This window comes from Parus major, chromosome 1A (genome assembly GCF_001522545.3).
Source record: "Parus major isolate Abel chromosome 1A, Parus_major1.1, whole genome shotgun sequence".
In the NCBI taxonomy this organism is placed as follows: domain Eukaryota; kingdom Metazoa; phylum Chordata; class Aves; order Passeriformes; family Paridae; genus Parus; species Parus major.
The window spans coordinates 4,728,087-4,749,813 of NC_031773.1; the positions used below are offsets into that span (position 1 = coordinate 4,728,087).

Genomic DNA, 21,727 nt, shown 5'->3' on the forward strand with positions numbered 1-21,727 from the left:
ATAAAATATACATGATGGACCATCTCTATAAACAGCCCCAGTATATTGGTCAGTGTTATGAATATAATTTCTACATTCGCTTGTTTTCACTTAAATATATACTGATGCAGGCAACAAAGTCATGCATGCAACTTTAGTATAGTTAACCTATGGACATGCAAACTTATCAACAGAATTTAATAAATAACTGAAATGGAACTGAGGACTCCCAAACGTGGTTAAAGTATACTTTTTCTTTCTGTAATAAAGGATAAATTATGTTTACAACAGTTGAAGAGCTGGAAGAAAAGTGACAGATAATAAAAATATTTGCTTGACCATCATTTGCTAAATACATTTCTTTTCTTCTTTCCTTAGATACTCAGCTCTTTTGAACGGAATAACAAGTAGGTAAGTTACAATGATGAATTATTCTTTCCAGTTTCATATTCTATTTATAGCTTTTTCATTCATTAGAGCTTTTAATTTGTCTTGGGTTTGCTAGTTTTCACGCTCCCATGTATTTTTTACGAAATAATTTATTACAATCTATATTTCTTTCTTTTCAAAATTATAATCCAATTACTTTCTCAGTAAACAAGAATTCCTCCTTTTTATGTGAATTGAACTACCAGCCAAAGCAGTTTCTGATTAGACAAGCTAATTTTGAAAGAACAGATAGAATGAAGCAATGAACTGGATAGAAATAATAATGGAGCATACCTTGTTAGATAACAAATGGAACACACTTTGGAGACAATTAATGCATGAGATACTTAATGCTGAGGTATATTAAACAAATTTTGTCTTATTTATTTGCTGCTATAAATCATAGCTAGTTTCCTTAAATAATGTGCTCTAACCATCCAGGTTACATCATATTTCCATAAATATGGGCTGTGTTCTTTGCTGGAAACCCCAGCACCTTTTGCAGGATGTGTGTATATATTTTTATATAGATAGATATAAATATAGACAGATCAGTCAATTGATTGATCCAGTAAGGGAAACTGGTCTAACAACATTTGGGATTAATTTTGTCTAGAAAAACTTGATGATTTTGTCCAATTGATGAATATTATTTCTTGTATTTTGGGTTTCCAGATGAGTTACAGACTGAGTGGTCATTACTTGCTGGGGTTGATTCTGTTTCAAGTCTTATGCTAAAGTAGCACTTTTTATTGGGTTTGTTGTGAAGAGAGAGGTATCAGGCCTCGTTCCTTAATTTCCTCCACTTGAATCAGTCCTACCTCCTTAAGTCTGAGGACGAGCTCTTTACAGTCCAGTTGGAATAGCATAAGGATGAGATCACTTATAAATATGAGAAGACATCTTCCCTCACTAGCATTGCATCCAACTCAAGTTTAAGAGTCATCAAAGAGACTTCATTTTAAATGTGTACTATTAAAGGTTTTAGTAGGGAGGTAGCAAAATCCACCAATACCATGAACAGTCAATCTTCAGCTGTGAAGAGGGGAAGGGAATCATGAGTCTTTACGTCTTTCTGCAATCTCTGTAGGTACCTACATGATGCAGATTAAACTGCTCTCCTGTGCTCTTATAACTTGTATGAAACTAGTCCTTCTACTTCTGTTTGCAAACTTCAGTTTTACTTAATGCTTTAATAATAAAAACTTCAGTGGTGTTTCTGGAGAAATAAAGCAAATCCTCCTAAATGTGTGGATGGATCTGTTAATACAAAAGTATTAACCCATTCCACCTGTGTTTCCTGCCTCCCGCTTTTATTTTTCAGCACTAGTCACATGGATGGTAATATTTCTTGGTGAATGGTAACCTATCTGTAAGCACTGAATATACTGATTTTTTTTTATACTTACTTCCAGATACTTCCCCTTATTAACTTTCTTTCAGACATTATGCTGCCAAATCCCTCTTGTCTCTCCTGTCTGTATATGGAAATCATCTCTAGCTTCCTTCTCTCCCTTTCTCACACAAATTGCACCTTAAAATTGATCCAGTAAAATAACTTCATAGTTTCAACATCCTACTTATGAATCCTTTCCTAATTCTGTATTATTTCTCATCTCCACTATTCTCAATTTTCCAATAAGGACCTTTGATTTTCTCTTGAGAGTTCCTGCCTCCAAGAAAGTCCTTTCCAATCATTACCTTTTGGGCCTTGTGATTTCTCTTCGAGTACCCACTCCTATCCTGTGACTATCCAATTTACCAATGGAGATTATTTTTATATAGATTAGAGCCCTTTTGCATTTCAGAAGTCCTTAAAATGTCAGAGAACCACTCTTCCAGAGAACACACAAATGCAGTTACAACTGACACGTTAATAAATATGATCAGATCTAACTTGGCCTGCCTGTTCCCTCTCATTATATATGTCTTCAGTTAAGGACAGAGGCTGAAGATTAAAGAGTCATCTAGGTTTGTGGAAAGGTGGGTTACAGTCGAGACATCATTGCGTAATTCTGCATGTTTTATTTGTACATTGTATTTTCATTTCTCATGGGATCTGTTGCCAGAAGAAGAACTTTGCTTTCTCATGTCTCAATCAGCTCCACCAGGCACTTCATCCTCCAGTCAAATGTGACAAAATTTAGTAATTGCTGTAATGTGGCCTTCTATTTGAATATTATTTTCTGTCTGGCCAGGTGTAGGCCAGTGTTTGGTGCTGCTGCAGAGCAAAAGATTTAGCACACAGGGAGTTTTAGATTTTAGATTTGTGCTTTAAGATTCAGCTGTCTCAGGATGTGCAATGAAGGGATAGAGACAAGCCTTGGAGCACAGATTGAATCTCTCACATGGAAACACAAAGGCTGGTGTGTTGTCATTTTAGCCTGAATAAGTTGGAGAGACAAGTGGAAAGACACCTGAATGCAGGAACCACGGTGATGGGAGAGCAAGAACCGTTCTGAGGAGGACAAAAAGTGATGGACGAAGATTGTAACAGGAACCAGTGGTGATTTCAAACATTTATTGTATCAAAGCTCCTCCAGAACAGCTCTGTGCTGGGGCCTGGGGACCAGGAGCTCTCTGAGGAATGATGGTGAAGGATCCAGCCAGGAAACAATGAAGATTTCAAGGCTTACCTGTATTTCATTAGAAAGTTGAGTAAAATCAGCTCATTTCCTGGGAAATTGTTCTGTATTGATGAACCAGCATTTTCTGTGGGAAGACAAATATTCTGTTGACTATTTTGACCATCCTGATTTTAAGATCTTGTGCTATTTCTCTCTGCTCCTTGACTTGCAAGAATTATCATTTTTAGTTATATTTGCACATTGTCTCAACACTGGCCAGCAACCATAGATTACAGCATGAATGGGCATAGAAATTGAGATATTTAGGATGGTTTTGTTTCCTATATAATTAATGAACCCCCTAACCAATGCTGCCAGAAATCGAGACTGATCAGTCATGAAAAATTGAACCATAATTCAACATTTCAGATGTTTCAATAGATTTTTTGGTTTTGCTGGCATTGAAATATACCACAGCAAAATGTGAAATTGCTAAGTGTGGATAGTTTATACCCAAGCATAGTATAATCACAAGTGCTGACACTGTTCTCCTCTGTTTTATGGCAAAGCTGATTTAAATTTAAGTTTAGTTCACACTTTTTAATTTATTTCTCCTTTTAATTTCCTCTTTTCATATAGGGAAAATTATGATCTTATGAAGCTGACATTAAATGATCAAACAATATTGAACAACCTAATGAAAATCTTAAGCAAAAGTCATTGTGAATTAGGTATTTGCTAAACTGACAACACAAGCCTTTGTAAACCTGATATTGTTCTTATGTAAACTCATGAATGGAGACTTTCTCAAATAAATTACTTAATAACATCAGAGTCATTGGCTGAGTAAATATATCCCAGGGGCGCATACTAAGATTCCTGAATTTAAATGTTGAATAGAACTTCATATTTGTCACCTTTACTAACGAGTTTTTCCTTATGAAATCATTATTAGCATGAAAAAGTTAAATTTTGTATCTAATTTCTTGAATTAATGCTGTTTGAAGACCCTAAGGGTTTGAAAGTTCTTACACTGGAATTCATCATTTACATAATTTTCATAGCCCCAACACTTTGCTCTCTGCTATGAATGCACATTGTGGGTTTTTTATGCATTAAAGCAGCAACTTCTATTTTTCTCCACACAAAACAATTAAGAGAAGAATAACAGGTAATAAACATTTTTAATCTTTAATATTACATTAACAGTGAAGTGCCATATTTCATGCTTTCACAACCACATTGCATGCTGAATGATGCATTTTTGGTCCCTCACTATGAAGATATTTGATTAGAAAGGAAAAACAATTGAGTTATTTGAGATCAGTGGAGCTTTCCATCATTTCCTGCTTGAGAAACTTGCAAGTGCACAGCAGCATGGCCAGATTTTTAAGCAGACTAGACCATATTTTCTCAACTCTACATTATCATAGTTCAGCCATGATCTATGACTGTTTACTTGATTTTTCTTTTGTTGCTAATATAGCTTATTATATGGAAGATTTATTCTCTTTTAAGCTGAAACCAGTGCAGCACATTTTCTGACCAAAATATCTCTTGATGTTAACCTCTCCTCTGCCTACATTTATTAATAATAATTTTTATTACTGCAGGTCTTTTGCACTCGTGATCATGGACCCTGAGTTATGGTAGAAGTAAGAGATAGGTGTAGGATGGATCCAAACTGGAAAACCAAATTAGCAGCAAAGACATATTTAATATCTGCATCCTTTGGGCTTAGCATAACTGAAAAGGAAATATGACAGTCCAGACAGTGTTTGGTACAGAAAAACTGAATTTATTTCTGTGTCAAGGCTAAACTAGTTTGACAACAGCCTAAAAATCATCTTTAGGTGGTAGACAAATCTGTTCCCCAATTTAAGAATGTGACTAAGAGTTTTAATTGTTGCGATTACTATTATTATTATTATTATTGTTGTTGTTGTTGTTCCTGTCTGTGTACCTGTGTACAGTAAAAGCATTAATGTAAATGATCCAATCTGGTTTGTGGCAAACTTAGTATTCAATGTGAGATGAAGATTCCACTCTTAGGTATACATTTCTCACCCCACTATGGCTATCTAAAAGGCCATTGTACCCACATATGATGAGCTAACTTTACCAAATAATTCTCTCTTGGATGGATCCTTGGATTCTTTCCTGGGATGGAAGCACACCTACTGGAATTACTTCTATATTTTCAATATTTAAATTCTAAATCTGAAGCCAAATGTGATCTTTGAGTTTGATTTATATATTCACATCTAGTGCTAGTTAAGAAGCCTAGTGTCATGTACTCATATAATAAAAGAATTCATCCAATTTCTTACAGCAGCTCCTGGAATTAGTCTCTACCATCTCAGTTCAAAATGAAGAAGCAGCTTCATGAAGTTTAAACTGATCATAATTTACCTTGCATTTCTAAATGCAGTACAATGAGGTGAATACTGACTCTTTTTAAAGCCAGTTTATTGTGTGTCAGATATCCTCCAATCTTCTTCAAAGTTTATGAAAAAGCACACTCTTGTTTTTCTACAGAAGTAAAATCAGACATCTGTGTGTCTTCTCCAATCACAAAACATCTAGGAGTAACTTCTTGGTGCATTATTTAGATTATTCCTGTTGTTTTCCAATAGCAGTTTCAACTGTCATGTTTTGTGTCAATCTTGCCGCTCTTCCCACCTAGGAACAATACCAAAGAGTCTTAGGGATGGAAAATAAAGAACAGTCTTGAAAATATTGTTAATTATTAAATCCAGAGGATACAATTTTTGCTGATCAGTGTTTGATATAGAAAGGCCTTAAAGCAAATACTGGCACAGAACAACCCATGAAACCTTGTAAGTCTGTCTTTTGACCACCAGCAGCTTCCCTTCAAACCTTGTCCAACATCTTCTCTCTGGACAAATCACTCTCCTTGATGGAGTGGAGGAAGTCCAGTCTGTGTGATCAACTGTGTACAGTTTTAAATTTCCTACAAATCATGTTAGTGCTTTGAAAATATGTGGTACTGCAGGAATGAGCCATATTAAAATTATTCATTTTGGACTCCAAATGAACAAGCTCAGAACAGCTTGCTGGAAGCCCCTGGCATTTAGTTACAGTCAAATTTGATGATGGCTTGTAATGTGAATGTCAAAACGAGGTCAGCCATTTGAGGCTGCTCACTACCAACCTTCCTTTTCCATGAGCCAAATCACTGCCCAGATGCTCATTGAGCCTCATTACCATAATGCCAACATGTTATCCAGGTTCAAATGTGGGGTTTGCTGTTGATCCAAACATACACTAAAGCCACTGAAAAACTCCGTCAAGGAGTGCTATGCTCTTCATGGGTGCCAAAATTCAACTGGCTCAGAATTTTGAGGGATTTTGAGTCATTTGCTCTGTCCTAACTCGCTGTGTTGTAAATTCTTGTTTGTGAGATATCAGGCATTCAATGAATCTAGATATTTGGGCTTGTTTGACAATTTCCAATAGCTAAACCCCCAAACCAGCAATTTTCAAAGTTTCCCACTAATTTCTGTGGACTCTGGATGCAGTTTTTGGAAAACCTTACATCCGTCACCCAACTAAGATTCCAGCCGTTGCTGTCACCCTGTGATGATGTGTTCTTCGGGCATAATTATTTGTCTCTGATTTTCACTATCTCCTGGTAACCCAGGCACTCTCCTTCTTCATCCATTCCAACAATAATGGGCAAAAATTGAAAGAAAAGCACTCATGAAATTCAAATTAAAACATGTATCTCAAATATTCATCCCTTAGCAAGGTTTGACTGATTATAAACAGAAACTATTTGGACTGATTTTAGGATTTTATGAAAATATATTGCTGCTCTGTAAACCAAAGCTATGAAAAATATGACTAATGGTACCAAGAAATAGTAGCTATATAATCCTATGTGTTTATCTATTCTAGCTTGAATAACTCAGAGATATGTTTCCTTTCACTACAATTAGTGCACTCATTTTAGGTTTGTTGACCTAAGTTTCATCTATCTATACATTGGAAGATCTTGAAGGCATACTAAGCTACAGTTTCATTGAATCATCCCTCTATTTTCAGCTGTTTTAATGTGTTTATTAGATAAAATTTAAAAATATCTCATTTATTAAAACTCTCAGTGTTACATTTTTTCTTTTTGCACACCAGAACATTGTAGTGAAACTTCTACAAAACACACATTTCTCAGGAAATTTTTCTCATTGGTGTAAAATTGTGTCATAAGCTGGAAGAGAATATTCATGAATGGAAAACACTATTATTTTATCTGTGTTGTTTTCCTGTCATTTTGACCTTCTCTTCCTTAGTTTCTCACTTCTTATCCTTAGTTTTTTACTATCCTTTCCTTAGTTTGGGTACACAGTAAACTTCCCCATGTCATTTATTGTCACCATTGTCATTTCTCTTGTGTGACACACGTATTTTATCTTTTCTCTATTCAGAAAAGAGAAGATGGATGGGCAGGAAAGATTTCTTTTACTGTTATTCCGCTTTATTTTTGTATCATGTAAGTTCATATTTTTCAGGGGTTTTCATTGATTTGAATTGCTGTAACAGGTACTTAGTGCAAAGTCTGAGCTTGTACAGTAATTAAAGTGAAACAATCTCAAGCTATTTAACTTAATAAGGGGAAGTTAACCGACTTGATCAGAGTCTAATACTTGCAGAGGGAAGAATTTCTGATATTCATTGACTCTTTAATTTAGCAGAAAAGTATATAACAAGATCCAGGCAATGGAAGATGAAGCTTGACAAATTCAGAGGTAGAAATAAGATACTCAGAGTGTAATTAACCGTCACATCTTCCCTACAGATGTGTTAGACTCTGCTGCCTGCAGTTTTGAAGTCTTAAAAGTATTCTGACAAAATCTCAATATTCAAATACAATTTACTGCCTAGTTGTGATGATGATAGGATGAAATTCCTGATGTATATTATGTAGAAGTGCAGGAAAGTAGCTTTACAAGCCTTATTGGGTTTCACCCGTATTTATATCAGAATCCTCCACTGAATTTCTGGTTTCTGGTGAAATTACATAGAAATTTGTGGTGAAAATTAAATATAAACAACAACAATATTATTGTTGTTGTTATTATTATTATTATTATTATTATTGTTATTATTATTGTTATTGTTATTATTATTATTATTATTATTTAAGCTAGAATGTAAAGGCAGTGACATTATTATGAACTATGGAGTCACAGGTGCCTTCCTCTAAGCAGCCTGACTTTGACAAAGCATGATCCATACTCCAAGAGATTAAAATAAGATCAAGAATGTATGTTTGATTTCTTGGTGGTAAAGCCCTATTGACATCAGTTTCTAATCATGAAAAAAACACATGTTCACCCCACAAATGAGATTCAGGTCTAAATTTAGGTATCTAATTTGAGTCATTTGTCAAGTTATGCCAAAATATCCTTCATAGAGTCAACAGGAAAGAGCTTCCAGGCTTCCTGAGTCCTGCCTGGCTAAGTTTATGTTTTATACCAAAGTCCTGGGCCAAAACAATTTTCTGAAACAACCTGTTTCTCTTCTTTATCTGTGTAATGGTTCTAAGAGATTAAACTTCTAACTTCAGTAACTACTTAGGATTTCAGGAAAACACATAAGTAGATCTCTGACGACCTTCAAAAATTGCAACTTCCCATTTGCATTTTGCTCCCTAAATAATTGTGAGTGCTGTCTAGATGCAGCACTTGACAGACCTTCTCTTTTTGTCTTTGAAATCACATTCCTCTTAGGTAAGCTTGTTCTTTTAAAAATTTTTGGAGGGATTTGTCAGGCTAATTGTAGGCTTCTTGGGACAATTATCCTCAATTCACTTTACATTCAAAAAAAAAAAAAATATAATTGTTTTCAGGGCATGATTCACATCCTGTAATGTACTGCTAGATATGAACTGCATTCTAATGATGTCTATTTTTCCCTGTAACCACTAAGTCAGGTTATGGAAATTAGTTAGGGTTTATATAGTGAAACTGCAGACATCTGAAGTTAGATCATATGATCTTCCAAAGGTTGTCATGCCAAGCTTCTTCATCTGGTCAAATTAAAAAGGGTTTAACAGAACCACATGTAAATCAATACATCTTGGAATAACAGTAAATTAGTTTTTTACTGCATTTCATGCATCATTCATTGACTATTTCAATACAGAAGAAGAATCCTGTGTTACACAATGGCAAAAAAATTGAAATAAATTTTAAACACACTGTAGAGAACGTTTCTCCTGAATAAATCTTTAATATGAAAATGGCACATCATATGTGAGGTTCCATCAGTATTTCTGTGACTCAGAACAGGGTTATTATGCTTTGGAGTGTGTGTACACATGACATTTACGTACTTTTAAGTGATTGAGTGTTAGGAAACTACATCACATCCCTCTTTCTGAAAATGTGCTCCCAGAACTCATATCCTGGAAAAGTCCTGGGTCATAGGTACAAGAACAAATAGATGAGGAGAAAGAGAAAAGACATTATCCATAAGGTCATATGGCTTCTTTTCATTTTGAAAGAATAGGTTTTTAAAGTCAGAAGAAGAACTGGAAGAGAATATCAATGCTTTGAAGGTAAAGATTCCTTTTTCAATACGCACCTGGAGTTGAGGAAAACAGAGATAATGAAGAGTGCCAGGTTTAGAGGCACAGCCATTGGGACTATCCCAATACAACCAAGAGAAGGAGAAGGATGGCAGAAGATGAAAAGAGAACATAAACAAGGACTAGGACAAGGCTGGTCCTTTGCATTGAAAGACTTTGGAATGAAAATTGGGTCATCCCTTGTTAATCTCAGACCTCAGGGAGAAGAGAAGAAGTTTGGAGAAAGGAAGATTTCCCTTGGTCATGAAGGGTTTGGTTAGAGGTCAGCTAGACAGATCTAACATCCATAAATCCATGGGTCCTGGTGGGATGCACCCAAGGGTGTGGAAGGAGCTGGCAGATGTTGTTGCTAAGCCACTTGCAAACACCATTGAAAGTCATGACAAATGGGAGAGGTGCCTGATGCCTGCAGAAAGGCCAATGCTACTTCCATCTTCAAAAGGGGCAAGGAGGACCCAAGAAACAACCAGCCAGCCAGCCTCACCTCCATCCTGGAAAGGTGATAGAACATCCACCTCAGCTGGAAAGGTGATAGAACAGGTTGTTCTGGAGGTCATCACCAAACATGTAGAAGAAAAAAAGGTCATCAGGAGTAGTCAGCATGAATTCACTAAGAGGAAATCATGCTTGACAAGTCAGACAGCCTTCTATGATGGCATGGCAGGATGGGTCAATGGAGAGCAGTCCATGTTGTCTACCTCAACTTTAGCAAGATTTTGATGCAGCCTCATAGGTAAGCTCAGGAAGTGAGGGTTGGATGAATGGACAGTGAGGATGAATGGCAGAGCTCAGAGCAGAGTGAATTCTGTGATCAGTAGAGCAGAATCCAGCTGGAGGCCTGTAGTAAGTGGCATTCCCCAGGGATCAATATTTATTTAACTTCTCTTGTCCAGTCTTATTTCAGTTGTTTACCTATGACCTGGATGAAGGGATAGAACACACTCAGCAAGTTTGCTGGTGACATGAAAATGTGGGGAGTGGCTTCCAACACCTGAGGGCTGGGCTGTCACTCAGCAGGACCTTGATGGGCTGGAGAACTGGGCATAGAAAACCTAATGATGTTCTACATGGGCAGGTGCAGGGTCATGCAGGAATCACCCCAGGATAGGTTGGGGGCTGACATAGCAGAGAGCAGCTTTGCAGAGAAGGACCTGGGAGTCTTGGTGGGTGGCAAGTTGACCATGAGCTGGCAGGTGAGGGTGGTATCATATCTGTGATGGCTATTGGGATCCACACCTCAGCAGCCTCTGTGGAGAGCTCTTTCCCATTGAGAACCTGTTGTTCAAGCAGGTATAATTGCATCAAAGTATGACTGGCTCATCTTACTGCAACTTTCACTCCTTCTGCTTTGGAAGCAAGTGAATTTAGTTCAGCTCTGTGCTTCTGAATGGTTTATCAGGAGTAAATGGCTTTGAATTTTAGTCTTGATACAGTTTCAGAGCAAAAACTATTGAAGAGTTGTCTCTACTAAGTAAACACAGCAGGAAACCCAGCTGTGAGCCGCTCTGTAGGTTTGGTTGTTTGTTGAAAATATCTTTTGAAGTTCTCAGATTCATACCCTATCACACTAAAAAAAAAACAGGTTGCATCTCCTGGCAATGTTCATGTACTTACTAATAAGGAGTCCTCAAAACCATCAAGTTGCTACATACAATTCTCAAGTGGTGGAAGTCTTATAAAGTAACTATTTACATTTTGTTTCCACCAACCTGTGATAAAATTTCACACTGCTCAGGTAAAATTGCATTTTTAACCAATAAGATCGCACTTTTACCTAAAGCAGAAACAGAAAAAAAAGCCACTTCCTACTGTGAATCTTGACACAACAACTTGTCGTTGGCCCATTTCTAGGTTTTATTTTCTTAGAATGCATCACAGCTACCAGTCTGGGACATTTGAAAATGTAATTGAGCTTGATAGCAAGCGATACAGTTAATTCTGTTGGTAAATGTTGTGCAGTGCTAATTGCTAGTTCTAAATTTAACAATTAGTTTAGAAATTCTGAAGTGCAATTTATAATGGGATATAAGCTGCAGGCTTCAGCTTGTACCAGCTTTTTTATTATTATTACTTATACCCATTTAGGAGGATGCAGCTGAAAAAATTTAACCAAGAATCAAGATGCATGCCTAATTTAACTTCCACCAAATCTGACTATACATCTAGTAAATTTGTTATGGCTGCAAAACATGTTCTAACAAATTAAGCTTGTATCAAGTCTTCTGCTTTCTACAGTTTGTAATTATACATTAACTGATATCGTCATCCTAAACTTCAGTAAATTCTTTAAAATTGACATTGATGTTGTCTATCACAGAAGTAGATTTGTACAGGTCTGTGTTCTCCCTCCTTTTAAAGAGGAATGTTGCCATACTTCAGCATATGGAATTTTGAAACCTGGAATCATGCAGATTTTGTTTTGGACATTCTGCTATGCAAACGTCCTTGAGATAATAAAACATTAGAAGGAAGGAAATAAACCTGACATGATTAAATAATATTTTCCTCAAATTAAAGGTTTTGTGTTGCAGAATCATTGGAAAGTTGAACTTTAAAGACATCTGTGCACCTTTTAGTTGACTTGGAATTGTTCCAGTCCAGGCTGGATGGGGCTCTGAGCAACCTGGTCTAATGGAAGGTGTCTCTGCCCATGGCAGAGGGGTTTGAACAAAATAATCTTCAAGGTCTCTTCCATCCAAAACCATGCTATCATTCTATATTTTATTAAATTATCTCCTCAAAACAGAGTGAATTATTGCAGATGATGCAAGATTATACCCAGAAATGTTTTTGACTCTCCCAAAAGATGGAGACTCCACAACTTTCCTGGATAACTTGTTCCAGTTTCATGACACTCACAGTAAAAGACTTTAAATGGAATCTCCTGTACTTCAATATGGGTCTGTGGCCTCTTGTTCAGTCACCTTGTCCTTCTTCTCTCCAGCCTGGATAACCCCAGCTCTCTGCCTCTCCCTGTTTAGGAGGTGCTCCAGTTCCTTAAGCATCTCAATGGCCTTTTGCTGGACTTCCTCCAGTACATCCATGTCTGTCCTGTGTTGGGAAGTACAGAGGTGTGCCCAGCACTCCAGAGGTGTCCCCACTGCTGAGCAGAGAGGCAGGATCTCCTTTCTGGGGCTGCTGGACACGTTCTGCCCACGACAGCTGGGAGGAACCAATGGCCTGGATTGCCACAAAGGAGCACAATTGGGTCATGGCCAGTTTGGAGATCCATAGGACCCGGAGGTCCTACTTTTTCAAGCTGCTTTCCAGTTGCAAACAGTTTCCAACTGTTTGAACCCCAGCATGTGTTGGTGTGTGGATTTGTTCCTCCCTGTATGCAGAGCTCAGTGGTTCCATTGTGTCTTCATGAGGGCCAGGTTGTCCCATTTCTCCAGCCTGCTGAGGATTTTCTGAATGGCATCACAACCAACTGGTCCATCCATCACTCCTCCAGTTCTATAACACCTGTAAATTTGTTAAGTGTGCACTTTGTCTCATTAACCAGACCATTAATTAAGCTGCTAGATATCGCTGGCCTCAACATTAACCTCTGGGATGCTCCACTTAGCTTTTCTGCTATTTCTACATTTATCCTGATATCTGTTTATTTCAAGTATTCAAATCTGCCCTTAGTCACCCCTTTCTGTTCAGATCTTAGGTAGTGTAGAGATACCTTGGTTTTGTCATTGGCAATAAGCATAACTGGATTTACCAAGTTACATAACCCTAGAAAGATTCACTTTTGAGAAAGGCAAGATCCTTGGCTCAGATAAACCACCATGTTTCATTAAACATGTCCTGCCAGACTTGCATTGGCTGAATATTTGGCTCCAAAAGCTCCCTTTGAAGTCAGTGAAGTCTTTATTGCCATCCCTGTGGAATGTGAAAAATTACACTACTGATGTAACTTTATAGGCAGAACTAAGACAAGAATTTTCTTTACCAGGAGGGTATTATAGTTTTTTAAACTATATAGTTTAAACTACTGCTCCAGCATGAGGGGAAATGATGATGAAAGAATGACCACACAGTAAATAATTTTCAGCCCACAGAAAGAGCATTTTTACTCTCCCACACGTATCCAAGGGTAATAAAAAAAACTCGAGACTGGTAATGAAAACTTTATTTTCTCCTGCGCTGCCCCAGCCAAAATAGTGTTATTTTCCTGTCATATAAAAATATCTGAATGACAACAAGGCAATACTGTAGCTCTGCACCCTGCTTAGTATTGAGTTTAGGTGTGAATTGCCAGTTCACTACTCTGAGGAGACAGTTACCTGTCTTCTCTTCCACTTAACTTTTCTTTACATAAAATAATTCAGATACCTTGTACCTGTACCAGTCCTCCACCAGAGTCCTCCTGCCATGCAGAGCACAACAAAAATTCGATTGACCTTAATGACTCTTTCCCCAGGTCCCCGGGGGAGGGACTGTGATGAAGTGAGATGTGCATCACACAGCCACAATGGGCACGGCAGAAGGGGGAAAAGGGGGAGGATATTTCACCTTGCCTTCAGCTGTAGGATGTGTTTAATGAATTGAGCACTTTCCAAACCAACACACAGTGCCCTGTCCAAGCCTGTGCACTTTTTTTTTCTTTCAGTGACAGGTTCACAATCTGATATTCATCTTTCTGAGTCAGAAGAAAATAGGTTAAATGGAGTAAAAATGTTATTCTGCTAAAGATGCAGAGACTTGCATCCACTACACCACCTGTCTTGTGCAGACATTGCTGTGGCATTCACATCACCAATCTGGAAATAACACACATCTTTTATGGTTTTACTATGACACCTTGCAAGACCTCTTTATTGAAAGCCAGGTGAATTAAATGAGTCTAAAAGCAATAAACTATATAGTTAACCCTGTCATCATTGAAATAACAAGATTATACCTCCAGACGCTTTCAGAGATTAAGGTTAGTTCCAAGCATTATGTGTGACTTTTAGTGTTCTCTTCATACAATACCAAAGGAACAATAAATTGTCACTACAGTCCATAAAATCATGGTAAATATAATACATCTCAGTTGATACAAATCAACCTTGTTAGAATTTTATATAAAAAAGATGAGCCTTTAAATGATGAGCAATATTTTGCTCTTTTATTGGTTGAACTAGAGAAGGTTTTTATCTTGCATTTGTGAAGAGACAGTTAAGACATAACTTCCAATCTCATCAAATGGATTTAGAAGAGACCATATCAAAAAAGCAAGAGAGGAAAAGGGTCACTAGTCTTCATCAGGTAATTGTAAAAGTTACAAAGAGATAGCTTGGGTATTTGTAAAGTTTCACCATTGAACACTGCAAACATCAACATTTTATTTACTTTAAGTGCCCTGCAAGGATTTTAATAGTCAGCATTTAGATGAAAGAATACAAAATGTTGATGATATTAGATACAAACCAGGTAGGAGACAAGGAGTTAAGGTGGATACAACAGGCAGCTTCTGAGCAGCTTTCCTGCAAAAAAAAATGCAAAAAACATTTTTCACATTTTATCCTTCAAAACTAATACAATATTAAAAAGATAACTGCAATAAAACCAGAAAGAATTCACAACTAATAATGCAGAGTTTGTCCAAGGCCTGGTATGAATCCTGTCACTGCTAGTTGCAAAGCTCTTATGCCTCCATGTATTCTTATTGCTTTTTAAAGCAATCTGGACTTGAAAGCAATCCAAAGCTATATTGTTATGTTGTAAATTGATGTACATCAGCGTTAAACCAGTCATTAGTGTGAAGGGAACCAGAAGAAGACAGGGAGAGCATAAATTATTCAGCATACAGGGCCTCAGCACTCAGTGTAATATTTTTCCATATGCTTCCCTTTTTGATATAAAAAATAAATGTGCACACATATACACACACCCACACTTACAGACATTTTTTATGAACCCTTCAATTCTGAGCCTCTCTGAGATAATATCACACAGATTTAATCCAAATGCTTAGTCCAATTGTCTTCACAATGGTATTATTGTATCTTTTGTATTTGATGAGTAGAGGGACAAATATGTTATGTCTGGTGTTGACTAAGAGGTACCCATGGTAAGGTTTTCAAATCCCACAGGTTTTGGCCTGTTGTTTTTGTTAAGAACATGATTTGTTTAAAATTAAATGCTTTTCACAATTTTAGCCATCATATATTGTACTAAGATCAGCAGACCCCATTTGTGTTCATACCTTTCATGGTTCTAATTAATTATTCTACATGTTGAAAAAATACTCAGCAACTTTACAAAGAGATTATTTCTGCAGCTGGTAACTAGTCATAAGAGAAAGAGATCTCTCTTAAAAGGGATGTCTTATAACCCAAGAGTGTACCAGAGGAGAAAAATAAAATGGGTCTTCTCTATTAAAGAAATAGAAATCATCATTTTTTAAAATCCAATTTTCTTTTACAATTTTCCCTGTATTTAATGTACAAGCTGCACTGAGTGAAAACTTAATTTGAACCAGGCAGTGTCATTTTCAAATTTATAATCAATAATAAAAAAATGTTATCATGTATTTCTGGTGCCACAATGGAACATTTATGAAGCTGTATCTGTCCACTCCCATTTGCATGAAATATTTGTGGTCCTGCCATGAGTCACAAACCTCAGAACTTAAATTAGAAACACATGCTTCCTAATAGCCTCTCTTTAATAATGTATCTGTGTTCCTAATCAATGTGAGTGAAATGTTTTCATAATTTAATAATAAAGTGGGTACATTCAGAATCTTGAACAGGTGAGGATAAATCATGTTTGCCTGTGAATAACAGCTTTTATCATTTACTCAGTGGGATCATAATGTATTCTTTCAATCTGCACCAAAGGTAGTAGCAGGAAGCTATTTTATAGATTTCTTGGTAATCTGAGCTGATGTTATACCTGTTACAGGACACTTCCAATAAAATAGAAACACAGCAGGATGAAAAAAGATACAAATGGTGTATTTATACCAGTCAATAAAAGCATGACTCTGTAGTAATAGAAAATTTGTTCATGAATTGTGAAGTACCAGTGGCTCAGTTGGTAAGGTATTAAAGTAATTCGTGTCCTGCCTTTGTAACTTTTTCTTGTGATTGTACCTTTAATTTGCTGTCTCATTTTCATTGACAATGAGAAAAAGTAAGCCAGGTATATTCATGGACCTTAGAATCAAAGCAGTTTAGTGGAATGAATTTTTATTTTGCAGATCATTCCCTGTAACAAGAAGGAAGTCTAGCATTCATGGGCACATAAACTCATTTCTAATGGCGCAAATTCATGGTTTAGAACTTGTGTTTTAATGATGCAAGACATATTTTCTTTGAGATGCCAGGTCTACTTCGCAACAACTTAGCACAGAATTTCTTCCAAAAATATTAGCACTGGGAACTGCCCTCTACAGCTAATGCCAGTTAACAAACTCTTTTCTCCTCTTTGCTGAAACTCTGCAGATTTGGGGGGTACTGCCATTAGGCACAAAGGTCACCATCTGGGCTCAGTTTGCAGGACAGAGTCAGTAATTAGGAAAAGCGTGTTACAGATATGGAAGTTAACAGGGTGTGCCAGACTCTGACCCTGGTCACACTACCGAAATTCAGAGTCATTCCAGAATGAGTAAAAATTATTCTGCTTTATGGTTACTCTCAGTAAGTTGTGATTCTCATCAGAGTGAGTCGTGAATTACTTTTAAGCCAGGAAATGAAAATTAAATACATTGAAGAGAAATAGGAGTAGCCATACAGAATCAGAAGTATAATTTCTGTGTCTGACTGGAGGTGATTTTTATAGCTCAATTATCTAAATTTTGGTAAATAGACTTGGTTTGGCACATTTAGGTATCTAGTTTCCATTCTTTTAACTATGTATTTTCCCAAGTATTTTAATGTCTAAGAGGATATTTGTCTATTGTTCTTGTTTTACCACATGTATATTTGTTAATTTTTTCCTGGCTAGGAAATTCTGATTTTTATAAACATGTACTTTTAAAGCCTACAATTCTAACCACATTCAGTATGTAAGGGAATGTTCTTTCTACCTTCCATGGGAAAAAAGAAATCACGAGTGGTATAAATTTTGCATCTCATTTCCTCTTTAGTATATAAATCTTGTGCAAAGGAAATAGGGCCTCCATTATCTCTTAGAGATGAAACAGCTTCTAATATGGATAGTCTGCATTCCCTCTGTCATGTTCCTGGGGGATAGGTTAATAAATAATGAACTAAATGTCATATTTTGAAGTCTCTTAGTTCATGGTGATGCAGCTTTCTTACATGTTTATTAAATTTCAATCTTCATTAGACAAGGTTAGTGGAGAAATTAGGTCCCTCTTGTATTGACTTAGTAATGCAGAGCTATAAAATAAATAAAAAGCAGATATATTTTCATACTTTTTAATCATCTGTGGGTCTTCATTCTTACTGTGCCAGATACACTTCCTAAGGCTGAATCAGATGAAATATTTGTCAAATTTTGACACTGTCCATTGAAAAGGTTAAAAAGGGAAAAGGTTTGAAATTACATGCTGGATTTGAACTGATGATTTTGAGCAACTGACAAACAAATCCTACAAAACTCTTTACAAAAGCTCCTACTTAGCGTAAAATGTCCAAGGCCTTGAGATCTGTTTGGATCCCCAGACACAGAATAAAGGAGCAAAAAAAGACTGCCTGCTAAAAATTATGTTCTTAAAATTAATAGTTGCAGCTGGAAAAGGTGAGAAACAAATCCCCAGCTGAGAGGCCATTTCATTATAATTATAAACACACGACTCAACTAGCAGCAACATGCACAATCACACATGAGGAACCTGTCAAGCCAGTTAAGTACAGTTACAGTTAATTCTATAATTAAGAAATGGATTTTGGAAAACCATAAATTTCAAATGGCATCATAGTTGAGGAACTGTTTGGTAGAAAATAGCAAAAAAATTCTGAAGGAAAAAGAAAAAAACAAATTCTACACAAATATTGTCAGTGGCAATAACTGTCTAGTTAAGAGGACCTTAATAATTAACCTGTCTAGTTAGGAGGAATTTGAAATTCACTAAACTATTTCCTCTGGAAAATAGATGGAAAATCATTGTTCTGTTGGAAAAAGGTTGAATTAATATAGAAACTCTAAGGAAGGTCAGCTAAAAAGAGACAAAGTGTTTAAAATGGTGAAAGAACTATGGGACTGGAAAAAAGTTATGGAGGGATCCCAGTGTTATTGGTGTGGTAAGATACAGGCATGGAAAAGGCTGTGAGGAGAATTATTTCTGCTATTCTTGCCACTTTCCATGCTGTTTAGGCCTCTCTAGGAAAACAGAATGCAGCTCTGCTCACTGCTGTGTGAGGAACGTGCTTCCAGACACGGACAGACACCAGCAGGCTGTCAGGACAAGCACAGGAGCAGAGCATTTCCTTGCAGAAGGACACAAAGAGAGTTTGGCTTGTTTAGCCTTGCAAAACACAGACGAAGACAGGATGTGATTGCTCTCTATAAACTTATCAGGTGGGTAAACACCAGGGAGAAAAACTGCTTAAACTAAAGAACAATGTTGGTCCAAGAGCAAATAGTTATAAATTGCCCATGAATAAATTTAGGCTGGAAATTAGATAAGTTTTTTAATCCTCTGGTGAGTTAGATTCTGAAACAGTCTTCCAGAAAGAATAATAAAGGAAATTGGGAATCTAGTAGGTTTTAAGAAGGGGCATTAAATAGTTTTTGAAAGGGATTATATGGTGTGGGTGCCTGTGATGAGCAGAGTGGATTCAGTGGCCCAGTGGACTGTTTCCTATTTTATAAGCAGATATTCCAGTCAGACTGATTCCAATGCATTATATCCAACTCTTTACTCATGGGTGTCCTGTTTGAGTGGATAGTGATACAAACAGATGAGTCCTCCCTGACAGGCCTAAACCAGAACTAATAATTTATTTTTCTGGTGTATTTTATGTGAACCTGAAGGTAAAAGGCATCAGAAAGTGGAAGCAAATGGAACATTTACAGCAGGTTGCTAGCTGGAAAAAACAAATCACAAAGAGAACAAAAAGACATTTGATGCCCCCAAGAAAATGCTCATTTTACAAATACAAAGCAGCTAGCTTGGGAAATATGAAGATATAATGAGGCTCTTTGGTCAATATGCTGTCAATAGCTGTGTTAGCATGTGGCAAGCTTTTTGTAAATATGTTAAAGGTGAATTTTGAGGAGGAAAATGGGGTGATGGTATTAATGTGAATTTTCTTTAAAGTTGGTATGGCAGTGAAAGTGGGAGGACAGGAGAAGGTGGATGCATGGGAGCAGGGAGGCTGAAGGTGTGAAGAGAGAGGTGACAGACAGGTGAGGCAGCAGGTGGTATGGAGCCATGAAACCAAAGGGAATGGTTCCCACTGAATCCATGGGAATGCAGCAAGCAAGAAAAACAAAATAGTATCAAAATGACAAAAAAACACAAAGTGAAGTTTGTGATGCCATTTCAATTGACACAAGCAAGGTAAAATTTCATTTCTTCATGATTTGCAAAAGCAGCCTAGAAAACTTCATTGAAACTTGAGTCTGAAAATGTGACTCTATCATGAAGATATTGCACATATTGGGAATTCAGTAATTCCAATAGGATCCTTAAATTGTCTATAAATGGACATTCCAGGTGGTTGCAGATGCTCAATTACCTTCAACCCACAGTGAGCTACCAGATCTTCAAACACTCATATGGGTGTTGTTAAAAATGCTCTCTCTAAAGCACAGATCTTTAGCAGAAGATAGGAAATTTCATGGATGTTTTCTTCCTTCTACACTTCTGATGGAAACCAATTCATGTCAGACCTAGCATTTAAGTTTTCACTGTATACAGTTATAACTTCAGAGAATTATTTCCTTTGATAGATATGCTCTGTTTCTTGAGTATGGCCTTTATGTACTCAATTTCTCCCAAGTGATATTTAGCAATTATTGTGACTTAATTCCTGAATGAAAAATTACAGGGCCCTGCTCTGCAATTATCAATGACCTTTCAGTGTAGAAAAATGCAGCCTATGGGATGCAATGGGACTGCCACAGGCAGTCTGAGTGTTTGGAAGATATCAGCAAGGATGCTGTCCCTCCCCCTGAGCTGCCCTTTCTTGGAGCCCAGTGCAGATGTAGGGTAGAACTTTGAACAAACTTTCCTGATTGCTGCCTGTCATGAGGCACAATGAGGAGGTGACAGGCAGCAAGTAGCTGCAATCTATGAAAAAGCCTAGGAAAAAGCCTAGCCAAGCCCAAAGCACTAAAACCCCTGATGGAAGCTTCCCTCTCTGCTGTTTCTACATGTGATTCCACGTGGAGTCATTGCTGCTGATTTGTGTTTGGTGCAATAAACAGACACAGCAAGAAGAAATATCTTCTATGGTAGTCACTGAGTGTTGCTATATGTGAGCCACCCTTCCTGGGATGAGGCTTGCCCTCTGTTCATAGAGGGAGCACCACAGTAATTTTCTGAGCTTTGAAACAAGAATAGTTGGCCCATGCACTTACCACAATTATTCGTCAATTTATCCATTCAAATTTGTAAATAGGGTACTTTCCACATATGCTCATTGCTGTTCCTGTATTCTTCAGCTAAGAAGTTCCTAACACTTCAGACACTCCTTTTATTACTCTTGCTTCTTTTTCTAATCTGAAAGGAAGTAAACTTAAAAAGTGGTCCACTTTTCTAGTTTGACAGGATTTTGCTCAGTCTGTAGTTATACTAACCCACATATGTCTGGAAGAACCTAACATTCCCATAGTAATTGAAAGCCATTTCTTTAATGGTGTAAAATTGCCTTGTATTCCTTGGTTACTCAGACTTTTAACAGCTTTTCTTTCTGAATCATTTGCCCTACTAAGTGCTACATTCAAAGAAAAACCTGTCACCATTACTAATGGACATTGTGTTGCACAACCACAGTGCCAAAGTTACTACCTGTAACTATCTTCATGCTATTTATGTGTAGGTAGATCCAGGGCATATGCAGGTAAAATTTTCATACCTATTTGACACTGTGACAAGCAAAAATGCCTTAAAATTGGACAGGATCAAGAAACTGTGAAGCATCTTCACAGAACCTATGAGTCAGAAAGGGTTATTTATTTAAGGAATTTTTTTCCATCCACTGACTCAGAGTAAACTGTGGGAGCTGCTCAAACCACACCACTT

The 21,727-nt window shown here is 37.0% G+C and overlaps 1 protein-coding gene across 1 annotated transcript in view; it reads left to right on the forward strand.

Annotated features, from left to right (window-relative positions):
• The window catches only part of CELF2 (CUGBP Elav-like family member 2), a 545,877-nt gene that overhangs the window by 94,240 nt on the left and 429,910 nt on the right, over positions 1-21,727 (forward strand). The window contains exon 3 of the mRNA XM_015627339.3: positions 358-390. The gene's annotated coding sequence lies outside the window, so the exon portion shown is untranslated. The remainder of the gene's footprint in view (positions 1-357; positions 391-21,727) is intronic.